Here is an 18,272-nt window from a genome sequence, read left to right as displayed (position 1 = left end):
TATTTCCCATGAGGTTTACACAGGTACACCTAAAATTCAGTTTCATAGTACTATTACAGTCACAACACTCTTCATCTTTAAATCAACAAAAGATGTCTCAATATCACATCAACACTTACTGGAAACCATTTTTTAGTTCTTATACTCATGTTTAAAGTAACTTCTAAATTGTAAAACATTAATACAGCAAAAATATAGTCAAACGCTTTTACAAGACTTGGTATTGCATTTATTTCATTATAAACCATTTTCTTTTTAAATTAGAAATTGAAGTTAAAATTCTCAAAATATGTAAATTGGCAGCCAACCTCTCAAACATTAATGTAACATTACAAATTAAAATCTAATAGTTGCATATTTTAGTTTAATTTATATTTGAGATTGTCTCATCCATTACATTCGCATTGGTTTTGATAGTGATCTGATGTAAACTTTTCACCAATTTCTAGAACAGTTTCTGGTACAGTTTAGTCTGAATAACTTATGATGTTTTAATAGCAGGAAATCCTGTTGCTAAATTTGTTAATATTCATCTACTACTAGGATTTTAATGGTAATTTGCTCTTGTAAACATAAGGTCAAAAGTATTATTTGGGAATGTGTACGCAAAACCAAGTTTGGAAGAAAATGTACCACAGTAAACTTTTAACAGAAATGCAATTCAAGGATTTAGAAATTTATCATTTTAATGACTCAAGAAATAAGCATTTCTCCTAAGAAGCCACCTGTAACACATTAAGTATAAATCATAGTTTCTCAAGTGCTGTTTTGGGACCTTTATGTTGCAATTCCAGATGCATAAGTTAGGTTGATTAAGCAAGGGTATTGTAATTGGAGTGAGCAAAAAGAAAGTGATGAAAGGCAGGCCTTAAAATAAGTTAAGGGAGAAACACTTTGGAATTTAAGCTTGATATAGAGTAAGTGTGGTGAAAAATAATATAGCATAAAGTAAGTAAACTTTAAATTTATAAACATCTATATAGCAGAGGAACATTTGTTTACTGGCCTTATTAGATTTATTGTTTTTAAATCATGGCTTGGAAAGATTCCCTTTTATTAAAAAATATAACAAAATAGCACCAAAAAGTCTAAATTAGATGAAAAACTGTATTTTAACATGTAAGTATCCATATAAAAAATAGAGTTCAGTCTTAATTCTAGAACCTCCTAAAACTTTTGCTAAAATTCCTCATTATTTTCCAACAATACTTTTATAATACTTACAAAGTACCAGTTACTATTCTAAATACTTCATAAATATGAAATCATTAAATAATTATAATAACCTAATGAGTTAAGTATATTTTCATTTTACAAACAAGGAAACACGTTACTTTTAGCTGGGTGAAACCTGCACCAGATTGAACCTCAGCTACTTGTCCGAGGTCACAAAGTTAGTAAGTAGCAGAACCAGACTAAACCCAGACAATCACTCCAAAGACTATGTATGATCTTATCTACAATATGCTATATTATGCTTAATATGAAGTCTTCAGAAGATTAACTGGTATCAGAAAATAGTAAATCATTTTGAATTTTTTTAATTGAATGAAATGTCAATGAATATAAAGGCTAAGGGTATGAACTATTAGGTTGGTGATCTCCTAATTAACAAAAGAGTCTGAAATGTAGTATTTGGGTGCAATTTCAAAAACTATAGAATGATCTCAGGTCATTTCCAAAGCAAACCATTCAGTATTACAATAATCCAAGTCTATGCCCCAACCACTAATGCTTAAGATTAATGGTTCTATAAACACGTACAAGACCTTCTAGAACTAACACCAAAAAAAGATGTCTTTTTCATCATAGGTGACTGAAATGCAAAAGTAGGAAGTCAAGAGATAGCTGGAGTAACAGGCAAGTTTGGTCATGGAGTACAAATGAAGCAGGGCAAAGGCTAACAGAGTTTTGTCAAGAGAATGCATTGGTCATAACAAACACTCTCTTCCAACAACACGAAAACTTATTCTACATGTGGACATCACCAGATGGTCAACACCAAAATCTGATTGATTATATTCTTTGCAGCTAAAGATGGAGAAGCTCTATACAGTCAGCAAAAACAAGACTGGGAGCTGACTGTGGCTCAGATCATGAACTCCTTATTGCCAAATTCAGACTGAAATTGAAGAAAGTAGGGAAAACCACTAGGCCAGTCAGGTATGACCTAAGTCAAATCCCTTATGATAATACAGTGGAAGTGACAAATAGATTCAAGGGATTAGATCTGAAGACACAGTGCCTGAAGAACTATGGATGGAGGTTTGTAACATTGTACAGGAGGCGGTGATCAAAACCATACCCAAGAAGAAGAAAGGCAAAATGGTTGTCTAAGGAGGGCCTTACAAATAGCTGAGGAAAGAAGAGAAGCTAAAGGCAAAGGAGAAAAAGAAAGATGTATCCATCTGAATGCAGAGTTCCAAAAAATAGCAAGGAGAGGTAAGAAAGCCTTCTTTAAGTGAACAGTGCAAAGAAACAGAGGAAAACAATAGAATTGGAAAGACTAGAGATCTCTTCAAGAAAATTAGAGATACCAAAGGAACATTTGGTATCTCTAATTTGGAAGGACTGATGCTGAAGCTGAAACTCCAATACTTTGGTCACCTGATGTGAAGAACTGACTCATTTGAAAAGACCCTGATGCTTGGAAAGATTGAAGGTGGGAGGAGAAGAGAATGACAGAGGATGTGATGGTTGGATGGCATAACTGACTTGATGGACACGAGTTTGAGCAAGCTCTGGGAGTTGGTAATGGACAGGGAAGCCTGGTGTGCTGCAGTCTATGGTGTCACAAAGAGTTGGACATGACTGAGCAACTGAACTGAACTGAAAGGAACGTTTCATGCAAACACAGGCACAATAAAGGACAGAAATGGTATGGACGTCACAGAAGCAGAAGAGATTAAGAAGAGGTGGCAAGAATACACAGAACTATACTGAAAAAGTCTTAATGACCTGGATAACCACAATGGTGTGATTACTCACCTAGAACCAGATATCCTGTAGTGTGAAGTCAAGTGGGCCTTAGGAAGCATCATTATGAACAAAGCTAGTGGAATTGATGGAATTCCAGTTGCGCTATTTCAAATCCTAAAAGATGATGCTGTGAAAGTGCTGCATTCAATATGCCAGCAAATTTGGAAAACTCAGCAGTGGCCAAAGGACTGGAAAATCAGTTTTCATTCCAATTCCAAAGAAGGGCAATGCCAAAGAATGTTCAATCTACTGCACAATTGCACTTGTTTCACATACTAGCAAGATAATGCTCAAAATCCTTCAAGCTAGGCTTCAGTAGTATGTGAGCCGAGAACTTCCAGATGTTCCAGCTGGATTTAGAAAAGGTGGAGGAATCAGAGATCAAACTGTCAACATCTATTGGAGCATAGAAAAAGCAAGGGAATTCCAGAAAAGCATCTACTTCTGCTTCATTGACTATGCTAAAGCCTTTGACTATGTGGATCACAGCAAACTGTGGAAAATTCTTAAAGAGATGTGAATACCAGACCACCTTACTTGCCTCCCGAGAAACCTGTATGCGGGTCAAGAAGCAACAGTTATATCCGGACATGGAACAATGGACTGGTTCCAAATTGGGAAAGGAGTACGTCAAGGCTGTATATTGTCACCCTATTTATTTAACTTACATTACATCATGTGAAATGCCAGGCTGCATGAATCTTAAGTTGGAATCAGGATTTCTGGGAGAAATATCAATAATCCCAGGTATGCAGATGACACCACCCTTATGGCAGAAAGTGAAGAGGAGCTAAATAGCTTCTTGAAGGTGAAAGAGGAGAGAGAAAAAGCTGGCCTAAAACTCAACATTCAAAAAACTAAGATCATGGTATCTGGTCCCATCCGTTCATGGCAAATAGATGGGGGAAATAGTGGAAACAGGGGAAGATTTTATTTCTGGGGTCTCTGAAATCAGTGCAGATGGTGACTGTAGTCATGAAATTAAAAGACATTTGCTCCTTGAAATGAAAGCTATGACAAACCTAGACAGCATATTAAAAAGCAGAGACATCACTTTGTCAATAAAAGTCCATATAGTCCAAGCTATAATTTTTATAGTAGTCATGTATGGGTGTGAGAGTTGGATGATAAAGAAAGCTGAGTGCTGAAGAATTGATGCTTTGAACTGTGTTGTTGGAGAAGACTCTTGAGAGTCCCTTGCACAGCAAGGAGATCAAACCGGTCAATCCTGAAGGAATCAACCCTGAATATTCATCAGAAGCACTGATGCTGAAGCTGAAGCTCCAGTAACTTGGCCACTTGATGAGAAGTGTCAACTTGTTGGAAAAGGCCCTGATGCTAGTAAAGATTGAGGGCAGTAGGAGAAGGGGGCAACAGAGGATGAGATGGTTGGTAGGCATCATCGACTCAATGGACATGAGTTTGAACAAACTCCGGGAGATAGTGAAGGACAGGAAAGCCTGGCATATCGAAGTTCATAGGGGTCACAAAGAGTCAGATATGACTGAGCAACTGAACAACAACAACAAAAGTAATTATGCTTTCATACCCTGAATTTTTAAATTATTATAACTAGTCTCAAACACATCTTTATTAATTAAAATAGGAACCATTGCAATCAACATACTTTTGCAAGTAAGAAATAAGTTTGTTTATTCTGGTATCATAAAAATCCATGCTTCAGGATTTGATGAACTCTTGGAAAGCATTTTCTGCATCCTGATGGTTGTGGAAGCATTTTCCCTACAAAAGTTTTGGAGCTTCTTCTTAGTCCAACCACTGAGAAGGTAATTGCTGGTTATTTAAATAAATTCCACTTTTTGTCGCAGGTCACTATCCGATTGAGAAATGGTTTATTGTTGTTGAGTAGAGAAAGAGAAGAGGACACTTGAAAATGATGACTGTTTTGATTTGTGGTCAGCTCATGAATCACCTTCTTAACCAGCTTTTTCACCTTTCCAATTTGCTTCAAATGCCAATCGACCATAGAATGGTCTATGTTGAGTTCCTGGGCAACTTCTCCTGTTTTTGTAAGATCACTTTTGATGATCCTCTCAGTTGGTTGTTGTCAACTTCCAACGTCCAGTCACTGTACTCATCTTCAAGGCTCTCATCTCCTTTGCGAAACTACTTGAACCACCATGACACTGTATATTAGTTAGCAGTTCCTGGACCAAATGCATTGTTGGTGTTGCAAGTCGTCTCTGCTGCTTTACCATTTTGAAATCGAATAAGAAAATTGCTCAAATTTGCTTTGTGTCTAACATCATTTCCATAGTCTAAAATAAACATATTTTTATTTATTTTAAATAAATAAATATTTAAAATATAAAATAAACAGTAAATAATAATTCATTAGCAAAATATATAAAGCAAGAAATGCACATTAAAATTATGTATAACATAATCACATTAATTTAAGAATGCATTCTGATATCAAATGGCAAATTTCAACAATGGAAAACCAAGATTACTTTTGCACCAACCTAATACATTCTATTAAATACTTTAATTACTAATGAATTTTGTCAACAAATTTTCATAGAGATTTTACTTGAATACTTCCAGTGACAGGGAACTCATATTCAGAAAGACAATTTTATTTTCAAAAATTAAATTTTTACTGAACTGTGTCTACTTTAGTTTTTTATCCTATATCTAACTTATCTTCTGAAGTCATACAAAATTAATCTTTTGTACAGCTGCTCTTCAAATATTTGTGAAAGAACTAATTATATTCTAATTTCCCCTGACTCAAGCTAAACATTCAATTTCCTTCAAAATTTCTTTTTGTACAAGGTGAAATTTCCTTACATTTCTACTTTTGTCCTCTGGACATGCTCCAATTTGTCTTGTATCATTTAACTAGTAGCAGTCCCAAACCAATTTCCATATTCAAGAAGCATTTTGGCCATAATAGAGTAACAACATTACCTTTCATTGTAAATATTGTTTATATAGATCAATATTGACTTTTTTAGACAGCATTTATAGACTTTACACCAGGTTTATTATAAAATAAAACCTCTAGAAGTTTCTTTCACATATGCTTCAGTTAACAAACATAATTTACTTGTACAGTTGACTTTTGGACATAAATTCAAAATAATTTAATTTCATGAAATTGGAGATTAGCCTATCAGTCTGTTGAGATCTTTTAAAATCTTGGTTATCCCTTTAAACAAATGAGCTATCTCTTGTCATTTTTCTCAATCAAACCTGGTTTGGACACTATCAGTGCTTATTCAACATAGTAATTTACATACCAAACATGAAAGAAACAGAGCTTTACTATTAGTCATTTAGAAATTTATTTATTAAATAATCTGCTCATTTTATAACAGTTTTAGATATATGGACTTATTACAATGATAGTACAGAGAGATATACTCCACCCTATCACTAACTTTTAATACCAAAGACTGCCTCCAGTTTAAAACATCTATGATTCTTATTATTGTCTTTGAAAATGAAAGTGAAAAGTGAAAGTTGCTCAGTTGTATACGACTCTTTGCAACCCCATAGACTTCTCTGTGAAGTACATGGAATTCTCCAGGCCAGAATACTGGAGTGGGTAGCCGTTCCCTTCTCCAGGGTATCTTCCCAATGCAGGGATCGAACCCAGGTCTCCCTCATTGCAGACTGATTCTTTACCAGCTGAGCTACCAGGGAAGCCCATTATTGTCTTTAATAGATATTTTTTAAAAATAAAAATTAACTTTATTGCATAATTATCAAGTCAATATGCCTATGTTATCCACTATCTGTTGTCAAAAGGGATTAGGTGCAGAGTATTAGCTGAATTCCAAACATAACATATAATGGTTTCCTTCTTCTAATAAAGGTCTATTAATACCTTCAAATGACATTATCTAAAGAAAATAAGAGGTTCTTCTTACTGAACATGGGCTATGTGCAATTATGACTGAAAAAGATTAAAAAACAAAGTATCAGAACCTGAAAACAAATCAATTAATTAAAGTTGTTAAATATGCAAATAAAATCTTAGCATCCAGACATATAGGACAATATATGGCAAACAATCTGTAATTATTCCTCTTTACACTGGGTAGCTATTACACCGTTGTAAGCTAGCAATGGAAATGGCAACCCACTCCAGTACTCTTGCCTGGAAAATTCCATGGACTGAGAAGCCTGATAGGCTACAGTCCATGGGGTTGCAAAGAGTCGGACACGACTGAGCGACTTCACTTTCACTTTCAAGCTAGCAATAAGTTCTATAATCTCAAAAAACCAGGACTTTTAGAGACAGTAATGTAAATGATGATAATGTTGAGAAGTAGAAAGTAACAATAAAGGTTAAAGTCCACCTGAAACTATCACAACATTTTTAATTGACTATACCCCAATATAAATTAAAAGGTAAAAAATAATAATACAGGTTAAACAACTATATTACTCTAGAGAAAAGACATATATAGAATTATTTAACAATGCTTTTAAAGATTAAGGCACTTATCTTTCTTTAGTTGCTTTAGGTATAAGGTTACTTTGTTTATTTGTGATTTTTCTTGTTTCCAGAGCTGGTAGTATTGCTATAAACTTCCCTCTTAGGGCTGCTTTTGCTGTGTCTCATTGGTTTTGGATTGTCAAGCTTTCATTTTTCTCTAAGTAACTTTTTATTTCCTCTTTAATTTCTTTAGTAATCCATTGGTTGTTCAGTACCATATTGTTTAGCCTCCACATGTTTGTGTTATTTACATTTTCTTTAGTTTACTTCTAATCTCATAGCATTATGATCAGAAAACATGCTTGATATGATTTCAGTTTTCTTATATTTATCAAGGCTTGATTTGTGGCCCAAGATGTGATCTATTCCAGGAAATGTTCCATGTGCACTTGAGAAGAAAGTGTTTTCTGCTATTTTTGGATGGAATGCTCTATCAGATCAGATCAGTCGCTCAGTCGTGTCCGACTCTTTGCGACCCCATGAATTGCAGCACGCCAGGCCTCCCTGTCCATCACCAACTCCCGGAGTTCACCCAGACTCACGTCCATCGAGTCAGTGATGCCATCCAGCCATCTCATCCTCTGTCATCCCCTTCTCCTCTTGCCCCCAATCCCTCCCAGCGTCAGAGTCTTTTCCAATGAGTCAACTCTTCGCATGAGGTGGCCAAAGTACTGGAGTTTCAGCTTTAGCATCAGTCCTTCCAAAGAAATCCCAGGGCTGATCTCCTTTAGAATGGACTGGTTGGATCTCCTTGCAGTCCAAGGGACTCTCAAGAGTCTTCTCCAACACCACAGTTCAAAAGCATCAATTCTTTGGCGCTCAGCCTTCTTCACAGTCCAATTCTCACATCCATACATGACCACAGGAAAAACCATAGCCTTGACTAGACAGACCTTTGTTGGCAAAGTAATGTCTCTGCTTTTGAATATGCCATCTAGGTTGGTCATAACTTTCCTTCCAAGGAGTAAGCGTCTTTTAATTTCATGGCTGCAGTCACCATCTGCAGTGATTTTGGAGCCCAGAAAAATAAAGTCTGACACTGTTTCCACCGTTTCCCCATCTATTTCCCATGAAGTGGTGGGACCGGATGCCATGATCTTCGTTTTCTGAATGTTGAGCTTTAAGCCCACTTTTTCACTCTCCACTTTCACCTTCATCAAGAGGCTTTTTAGTTCCTCTTCACTTTCTGCCATAAGGGTGGTGTCATCTGCATATCTGAGGTTATTGATATTTCTCCCGGCAATCTTGATTCCAGCTTGTGTTTCTTCCAGTCCAGCGTTTCTCATGATGTACTCTGCATATAAGTTAAATAAACAGGGTGACAATATACAGCATTGATGTACTCCTTTTCCTATTTGGAACCAGTCTGTTGTTCCATGTCCAGTTCTAACTGTTGCTTCCTGACCTGCATACAAATTTCTCAAGAGGCAGGTCAGGTGGTCTGGTATTCCCATCTCTTTCAGAATTTTCCACAGTTTATTGTGATCCACACAGTCAAAGGCTTTGGCATAGTCAATAAAGCAGAAATAGATGTTTTTCTGGAACTCTTTTGCTTTTAAATATCAATTAAATTTATCTGGTCTAATGTATCATTTAAGGCCTGTGTTTCCTTATTGATATTCTCTATGGATAATCTGTCAATTTATGAAAATAGGGTGTTAAAGTATCCTACTATTATTGTATTACTGTTGATCTCTTCTTATATGGCTATTAGTATTTGCCTTATATATTAGAGTGTGCCTATTTTGGGTGCATATATATTTATAATTGTTTACCTTTTTCTTGGATTGATCCCTTGATCATTATGTAGTGTCTTTCTTTGTCTTTTACAACATCTTTAAAGTCTATTTTGTCTAATATGAATATTTCCACTCCACCTTTCTTTTGATTTTCATTTGCATGGAATATCTTTTTCCATCCCCTTTCTTTCAGTCTGTTGTGTCCCTAAGTCTGAAGTGGGTCTCTTGTAGGTAGTATATATATGGGTCTTATTTTTGCATTCTTTCAGTGAGTCTGTGTCTTTTGGATGGAAAATTTAATCCATACATATAAGGTGATTATCAATATACATGTTGTTACTGCTATTTTCTTAATTGCTTTGGATTTGTTTTTGTAGGTCTTTTTATCTTCCCTTCCTCTTTTGTTCTCTGCTATTGTGATTTGATGACCAATTTTAGTGTTGTGTTTGGATTCCTCTTTCTTTTGTGTGTGTGTATCTGTTGTAGATTTTCAGTTTGCAGTTATTCTGAGGATTTGATATAAAGGGCTTCCCTGGTGGCTCAAATGGTAAAGAAACTGCTTGCAATGAGAGAGTTTTGGGTTCAGCTCCTGGGTCAGAAAGTTCCCGTGGGGAAGGAAATAGCAATCCACTCCTGAAGAATTCCATGGACAGAGGAGCCTGGCATACTACAGTCCATGTGGTCACATGCTGCTGCTGCTGCTAAGTCGCTTCAGTCATGTCTGACTCTGTGCGACCCCATAGACGGCAGCCCACCAGGCTCCCCCGTCCCTGGGATTCTCCAGGCAAAAACACTGGAGTGGGTTGCCATTTCCTTCTCCAATGCATGAAAGTGAAAAGTGAAAGTGAAGTCACTCAGTCGTGTCTGACTGTTAGCGACCCCATGGACTACAGCCCACCAGGCCCTCCATCCATGGGATTTTCCAGGCAAGAGTACTGGAGTGGGGTGCCATTGCCTTCTCCATGTGGTCACATAGACTGGGACAAAACTGGACAACTAACACTTTCACTTTGATATAGAAGTCTATATATAAACAAGATTGTTTTAAGTTGCTGGGCTCCTAATTTCAAATGCATTTCCAATATCCTGCATTTGTGCTCTCCTCTTCCCACAGTGACTGGTTTTGTTATGGTATTTGTGTGCAGATGATTTCCTACTTTTACTTTATGTTTGCCTTTACTGCTAAGCTTTTCCATTTGTAATTTTCTTGTTTCTTAAAGTGGCTTTTTCTTTTCTGCTTAGAGAGTTTCCTTTAGCATTTGTTGCAAAGCTAGTCTGGTGGTGCTGAATTCTCTTAGCTTTTGCTTGTCTGTAAAGCTTTTGATTTCTCCATTAAATATCAATGAAGCCCTTGATGGGAAGAATATTCTTATTTTTTTAAAAATGTATTTATTTTATAATTGAAGGATAATTGCTTTACAAAATATTTTGTTTTCTGTCAAACATCTGTTGTTTTCTGTCAAACAGCAACATTAATCAGCCATAGGTATAGGTAGAATATTCTTGGCTGTAGGTTCTTCCCTTTCATTGCTTTAAGTATAATGTGCCACTTCCTTCTGGCAGGCAGAGTTTCTGCTGAGAAATCTTCTGATACTCTTATGGAAGTTACTTTGTATGCTATTTGTTGCTTTTAGTATTTTTTTACTTTAATGTTTGTCAATTTGATTACTATGTGTCTCAGTGTGTTACTCCTTGGGTTTATCATGCCAGGGACTCTCTGTGCTTCCTGGACTTGAATGACTGGTTCATTTCCCATGTTAGGGAAGTTTTCAGCTATTATCTCTTCAGTTGTGCTCTTTGTCCTTTTTTCTCTTTTTTCTCCTTCTGGGACCCCTATAACACAAATGTTGGCGCATTTAATATTGTCCCAGAGGTCTCTTAGACTATCTTCATTTCTTTTCACTCCTTTTTTCTTTATTCTGTCTTGAGGCAGTGATTTCAACCATTCTGTCTTCCAGGTCACTTATTTGTTCTTATGCCTCATTTATTCTGCTCTTGATTCCTTCTAGTATATTTTTCATTTCAGCTATTAATATTGTTAATTTCTGTTTGTCTGTTCTTTAGCTCTAAGTCTTTGTTAAACATTCTTGCATCTTCTCAGTCTGTACCTCTATTCTTTTCCCAAGATATTGGATCATCTTCATTATCACTACTCTGAATTCTTTTTCTGGTAAATGCCTATCTCCACTTCACTTAGTTATTCTTTTGGGGTTTTATCTTGTTCCTTCATCTGGGACATATTCCTCTGCTGTCACATCTTGTCTACCTTTCTGTGATTACTGCTTCTCTTCCTCAGGATTCAGGGTTGTAGTTCTTTCTTCTTTTGTCTTCTCTCTGGTAGAAGAGGCTGTCTAAGAGTCTTTGGCAGGTTTCCTGATGGGAGGGCCTGGATTCTGCTCACTGTTGGGTCTTGTCCCTCTGGTGGGTAGGCCCATGTTCAGGAAGCTGCTTATTTGCTAATGGATGGGGCTGTGTTACTATTCTGTTGGTTGTTTGGCCTGAAGCATCCCAACACTGGCCTACAGGCTGTTGGATGGGGCTAAGTCTGGGGGAAGGTAGCCTACAGAAGGGCTTGCATCAATGAGTAGTTACCAGAGCTACCACTGCCAGTGTCTTTTTCCCTTGTAGTGAGCCACAACCATCCCCCACCTTTGTAGGAGACCCTCTAATACTAGTAGTTCTGGCCCAAGGTCTTATGAGCTCACTTCTTTTTTCCCTTTGGTCCTGATGCACACTAGACCTTGTGTGTACCATCTAAGAGTGGAGTTTCTGTTTCCCTCAGAATTTCTGTGGAATTCTGCAATCAAACTCCACTGGTCTTCAAAGTCAGATTCTCTGGGGGCTTCTCATCCATTGTCAGACTCTAAGGCTTGGAAGCCTGCTGTGGGGCTCAGGACTTTCACTCCTGTAGGAGAACTTCTGTGGTATAACTATTTTCCAGTTTGTGGGTTGCCAACCTGGCAGGTAAGAGACTTGATTTTATCATAACTGTACCCCCTCTTATCATCTCATTGCACCTTCTTTGTCTTTGGGTGTAGGGTATCTTTTTTGGTAGGTTCCAGTATGTTTCTGTTGTTGTTTTGTCAATACTTGTTCAGCAGTTGTGATTTTGGTGTTTTTGTAAGAACCAGTGAGCTCATGTCCTTCTACTCTGTCATCTTGCTGGCAAGTCCTCTAAGAGACACCTTTCAGTGCCCAGAAGCAATTTAGAGATTATTGAAAACATTAAAATCATTTGATATGGTGCATTTAAAATTTTTAAATTTTATGCTGGAGTATAGTTGATTTGATATAGTCAAGGAAATCAGTCCTGAATATTCATTGGAAGGACTGATGTTGAAGTTGAAACTCCAATACTTTGGCCACCTGATGCGAAGAACTGACTCATTGGAAAAGACTCTCATGCTGGGAAAGATTGAAGGTGGGAGGAGAAGGGGACGACAGAGGATGAGATGATTGGATGGCATCACCAACTCAATGGACATGAGTGTGAGTAAACTCTGGTAGTTGGTGATGGACAGGGAGGCCAGGCGTGCTGCAGTCCATGGCATCTCAAAGAGTCGGAATGGCTGAGTGACTGAATTGAACTGATAGTTGATTTGCAATGTTGCATTTGTTTCAGGTGTTCATGTTTTAAAGGAACTTCCATATTGTACTTCATAGTAGTTGTACCAATGTACATTCCCAACAGTAGTGTAGAAGGGTTCTCTTTTCTCCACACAAAATGGTGCATTTTTAAGGAGAACATAGGATACCTTTTTTTGATTCTAACTCATGAGTTTCTCTAAAGATCAAATTCAGGATGCAATTAATTTAATTATTTGGAAGCTTATCCAAAAATAAAAAAAATCTGAAAACAACTTATTGTTGTAAAACATGATTTTTGAATAGCATCTAAAGGACTAAAATATTTAGTTATAGGTCATTTTAGTCAATTGTTTTATTCCTAGTTTAAATGTATACTACACAGATCTCATATCTTGCAGTTTTGGTGTAAGAACATGAAGGCTTCTGAGAGTCATGCCTAAAGCACAGAGAAAAAAGTAAAAACTAAAAGGTACTAATTTGAAAAGGAAGAGACAAAAGTATTATTATTTTCAGATAGATAGTATGATCAAATGTGTAAAGAATCTAAGAGAATCAACTGAAGATTTTTAGGAACATGAATAACTTTACTAAGTTAACTGGATACAAAATAAGTAGGCAAAATTACAAATTTCACTGTATATTATAATAAAACCATTATGGAAAAATGTTTCTTTAAAAAACCAACCCAAAGAATTTCCAGTTATAAACTTGATAAGAAATGTAAGACTTATTTGAAAAGCATAAGCCTGATGGATATAATGAAAACTGATTCAATGGAAAAACTGTCTTGCACAAGCATAGAAAAATGCTACTGGTCCTTTTATTAATTTGTGTATTTAATATACTCAATAAAAACAATTTTTTTGGAATGAAATAATTCCAGTTGAGCTATTTCCAATCTTAAAAGTTGATGCTGTTAAAGTGCTACACCCAACATGCCAGCAAATTTGGAAAACTCAGCAGTGGCCATAGGACTGGAAAAGATCAGTTTTCATTCCAATCCTAAAGAAAGGCAAGGACAAAGAATGTTCAAACTAGCGCACAATTGCACTCATCTTATATGCTAGCAAAGTAATGCTCAAAATTCTCCAAGTGATGCTTCAACCATACATGAACTGTGAACTTCCAGAAGTTCAATCTGGATTTAGAAAAGGCAGAGGAACCAGAGATCAAATTGCCAACATCTGTTGGATCATAGAAAAAGCAAGAGAATTCCAGAAAAACATCTACTTCATTTACTATGCTAAAGCCTTTGACTGTGTAGATGACAACAAACGGTGGAAAATTCTGAAAGAGATGGGAATACCAGACCACCTTACCTGTCTCCTGAGAAATCTGTATGTGGGTCAAGAAGCAACAGTTAGAACTGGACATGGAACAATGGACTGGTTCCAAATTGGGAAAGGAGTATGTCAAGGCTGTATATCGTCACCCTGTTCATTTAATTTATATGCAGAGTACATCATGCGAAATGCCGTGCTGGATGAAGTGCAAGCTGGAATCAAGATTGCCTGGAGAAATATCAATAACCTCAGATATGCAGATGACACCATGCTTATGGCAGAAAGTGAAGAGGAACTAAAGAGCCTCTTGATGAAAGTGAAAGGGGAGGGTGAAAAAGTTGGTTTAAAACTCAACATTTCAAAAATGAAGATCACAGCATCTAGTCCCATCACTTCATGACAAATAGATGGGGAAACAATGGAAACAGTGATAGACTTTATTTTTGGGGGCTCCAAAATCCTGCAGATGGTGACTGCAGCCATGAAATTAAAAGATGCTTGCTCCTTGGAAGAAAAGTTATGACCAACCTAGACAGCATATTAAAAAGCAGAGACATTACTTTGCTGACAAAGGTCCATCTAGTCAAAGCTATGGTTTCACCAGTAGTCATGTGAGAGTTGGACGATAAAGAAAACTGAGCACGGAAGAATTGATGATTTTAGACTGTCATGTTGGAGAAGACTCTTGAGAGTTCCTTGGACTGCAAGGAGATCCAATCGGTCCTGACTATTCATTGGAAGGACTGATCCTGAAGCTCCAATACTTTGGCCACCTGATACGAAGAACTGATTCATTGGAAAAGACCTTGATGCTGGGAAAGATTGAAGGCAGGAGGAGAAGGGGAAAACAGAGGATGAGATGATTGGATGGCATCACCGACTCAATGGACATGAGTTTGGGCAAGCTCTGGGAATTGGTGATGGACATGGAAGCCTGGTGTGCTGCAGTCCATGGGGTCACAAAGTGTTGGACACGACTGAGTGACTGTGCTGAACTGAACATAATTCAATTCTTCTGAAAAAATTAATATATAAAAGATCTTCCAGCAACATGTTGGACTATACACTCGAAAGGTTTTCCTATTACATTATAATGGCATCCTGGGTAAAATATAGGCATTCTGGATAAACTATAAGACTTTTTTTTTAAGTTTTGCTGAGCTTTCAGTATAGTGAAAGAAATTTCCAAGAGCCAAAATAAAGACACAGCAATATGAAACCTGAATTGTGAGAGGTTAGTAAATTCTTAAGAGAAGGTTCCATTGGATTTAAATGCCATTGCCAACACTGATATAGGGAGGCAAAATATAGATCCTGCTCCAAAGTGAAGGAGCTGAACTTGAGACTCCAATAATTAATCAGAGTTCATGAACAGGTTAAAGTGGTCTCATAGCATCCCCAGTTATTATTACTGCTGCTGCTAAGTTGCTTCAGTTGTGTCCGACTCTGTGCGACCCTATAGACGGCAGCCCGCTAGGCTCCTCTGTCCCTGGGATTCTCCAGGCAAGAATACTGGAGTGGGTTGCCATTTCCTTCTCCAATGCATGAGAGTGAAAAGTGAAAGTGAAGTCGCTCAGTCATGCCCGACTCTTAGTGACCCCATGGACTGCAGCCTACCAGGCTCCTCCATCCATGGGATTTTCCAGGCAAGAGTACTGGAGTGGGTTGCCATTGCCTTCTCTGAGTTATTATTAGAAACAAGCAAAATAACATGTTTTCCTCTTGGAAATTTTAATTTAGACCTTCCATATATATTGAATTCAATAAATTATGTGAATTCAAAATATCAAAAAAAGAAAGAAAAATCCAATGAGTAACAGTCAGCAAAATGGTAACAAATTTATACTTCCAAGAAGATCAGATAAAGATTATAAAATATGTAAATTACTGATATGATATTTTAAAATGTCAAAATAAACAAGATACAATCAAAATGATCAGGTAAATTTGAAAGTAAGTAAAACTTCTAGAAATGAAAAATAAAAGAAAATTTTAAACATTAGTTGTTTAATTAAACAGCAGACTAGCTACAGAAAAATGTGGACAATAGGCATGAGGTAGAAAGGAAGATTGGTATGAGGCAATTTCCAAGAATGAGGCACAAAAAGAGTAAGAAAGAAAGTAAGAAGAAGAATTTAAGAACTAACATATATCTAAGAAGATTTCAAGAAAGAATGGAGGCAATATAATATTCAAAGAGATTATAGCTTGGAATTTCCAGAATTAATAAAATGCATGAATATCTAGCTATAAGAAACACAACATGTACCACACAGAATAAGCAAAAACAAAACCCCCCAAATCCATTTCTAGATATATTCCTGAGAGACTTGAAAAAACACCATAGGTTTAAAAAAGATAAGTCTTAAAAGTAGCCAGAAAGAAAGGACAGGTCACTTATAAAGGAATAATATATAGGGCCAGAGCAAAGACTTTTCAGAAGCAATCCTGGAAGAGAAGAAATGGAATAATATGTTCAAAGTGCTTAGAAAAAATAACTTTCTAAAGTTGTATAGCAAAATTTTATTTCAAGAATAATGGGTTTTGGTCTTCCCTGGTGGCCCAGTCGTTAACAATCCACCTTGCAATGCAGGGGACACAGATTCTACTCCTGGTCCAAGAAGATTCCATATGCCACAGAGCAGCTAGGCCCAGATACCACAACTACTGAGCCCACACACTGCAATAATTGATGTATATGCACCTAGAGCCTGTGTTTAGAAACAAGAGAAGTCACCGCAATGAGAAGCTTGTACACCTCAACTAGAGAGTAACCCCGGCTCACCACAACTAGAGAAAGCCTGAGATCAGCAATGGAGATCCACCATTGTGAAAAATAAATTAAAATTTTAAAAAGAATAATTCTTTTTTAAAAACATACTTTTAGATTAGAAAAACTTATGAGAGTTATCTACCAAGAAACCTAAACTAAGTCTTCTAGAGTATTCATTTCAGAAATAGGAAAAATGACCCCAGCAGGGGAGTCAACAATATGTAAAGAAATAGTGAATATATATATAAACGTGTAGAGACGTTTAAATGAAAACTGCCTGATATCAACAATAACAACAAAAAAAATTGCTTAGTGGAGTTAAAAATAAAGTATTAAGAGGGAAAGAGTTACAGCTGTAACAGAATGAAAAGCTTGACAAATTCTTTTACCACAAAATAACTTAAAACTGGATGAAATTGAAAAATAAAATATTCACAAATCAGAGAGAATTAACAAGTAAGAAATATTTGTGGAAACCTGCTAAATAGTAGGGAGAATGTAGAATTCTTGCATTCTCATACAGACAGGAAAATATGACTCATTCTTAGGGTGGTTTTAGGTGTGTTATAATGTTGCATTTAGTATGAAATTATTTCAAAGCAGTTATGAGTTCAGAGAATTAAAGGGACCCATATTTAAAGATTAAAGGAAAATAAAATCAAAATAAGTGAATAGGGAATATTCATATAAGTAGAAATTATTTTAAAGGGACCCACATTTAAAGATTAAAGGAAAATGACAATAAATAAATATCAATATAAGCAGAAATTATTTAAAAGAAGCTAATGGTGATTTGAGGATTGAAAAGCAATATAGTCAAAATGAAAAATTCAATTTGCTTAGCAAAATATTTAAGTGCTAAAAAAATTAGTGAACTTGGGCTAGATCCATAGAAACACTAAAAATTTAAGAACATAGAGTAAAACATTGAATAAAGATTAACAGCACCTCAGAAACCTGTGGAACAGTATCAAATGTACCAGCATACATTGAGTGGATATTTAAGAGAAAAGCAGAGGAAGAAAGGGGAGAACAATTATTTGAAAAACAGTGTTTGGCTTCCCAAATTTGATTAACAGGAAAAAATGTTGACTTAGACTTTCAAGAAGTTTGAAAGCTAGAGAGAAAATCTTAAAAAAAGCAAGAGAAAAAAGATTCATCAAGTACAGTCACACTTAAGCGATATTGTGGTTTCAGTTCCAGACCACCACAATAAGGCAAATATTGCAGTAAAGCAAGTCACACAAATTTTTTTTGTTTCCCATTACATATAAAAGTTGTATGTCTATACTATACTGTAGCTTAAGTGTGTAATAACATTACATCAAAAACAACAATGCACCTACCTTAATTAATTTCATTATCATTTGGAATTTTTGTATGTATTTTAAAAATATTTTTTACTGAAGTATAGTTGATTTACAATGTTGTACCAGTCT

This window comes from Bubalus bubalis, chromosome 6 (genome assembly GCF_019923935.1).
Source record: "Bubalus bubalis isolate 160015118507 breed Murrah chromosome 6, NDDB_SH_1, whole genome shotgun sequence".
In the NCBI taxonomy this organism is placed as follows: Eukaryota; Metazoa; Chordata; class Mammalia; order Artiodactyla; family Bovidae; genus Bubalus; species Bubalus bubalis.
The sequence above is the reverse complement of the archived record's forward strand: the minus strand, read 5'-3'. Positions refer to the sequence as shown.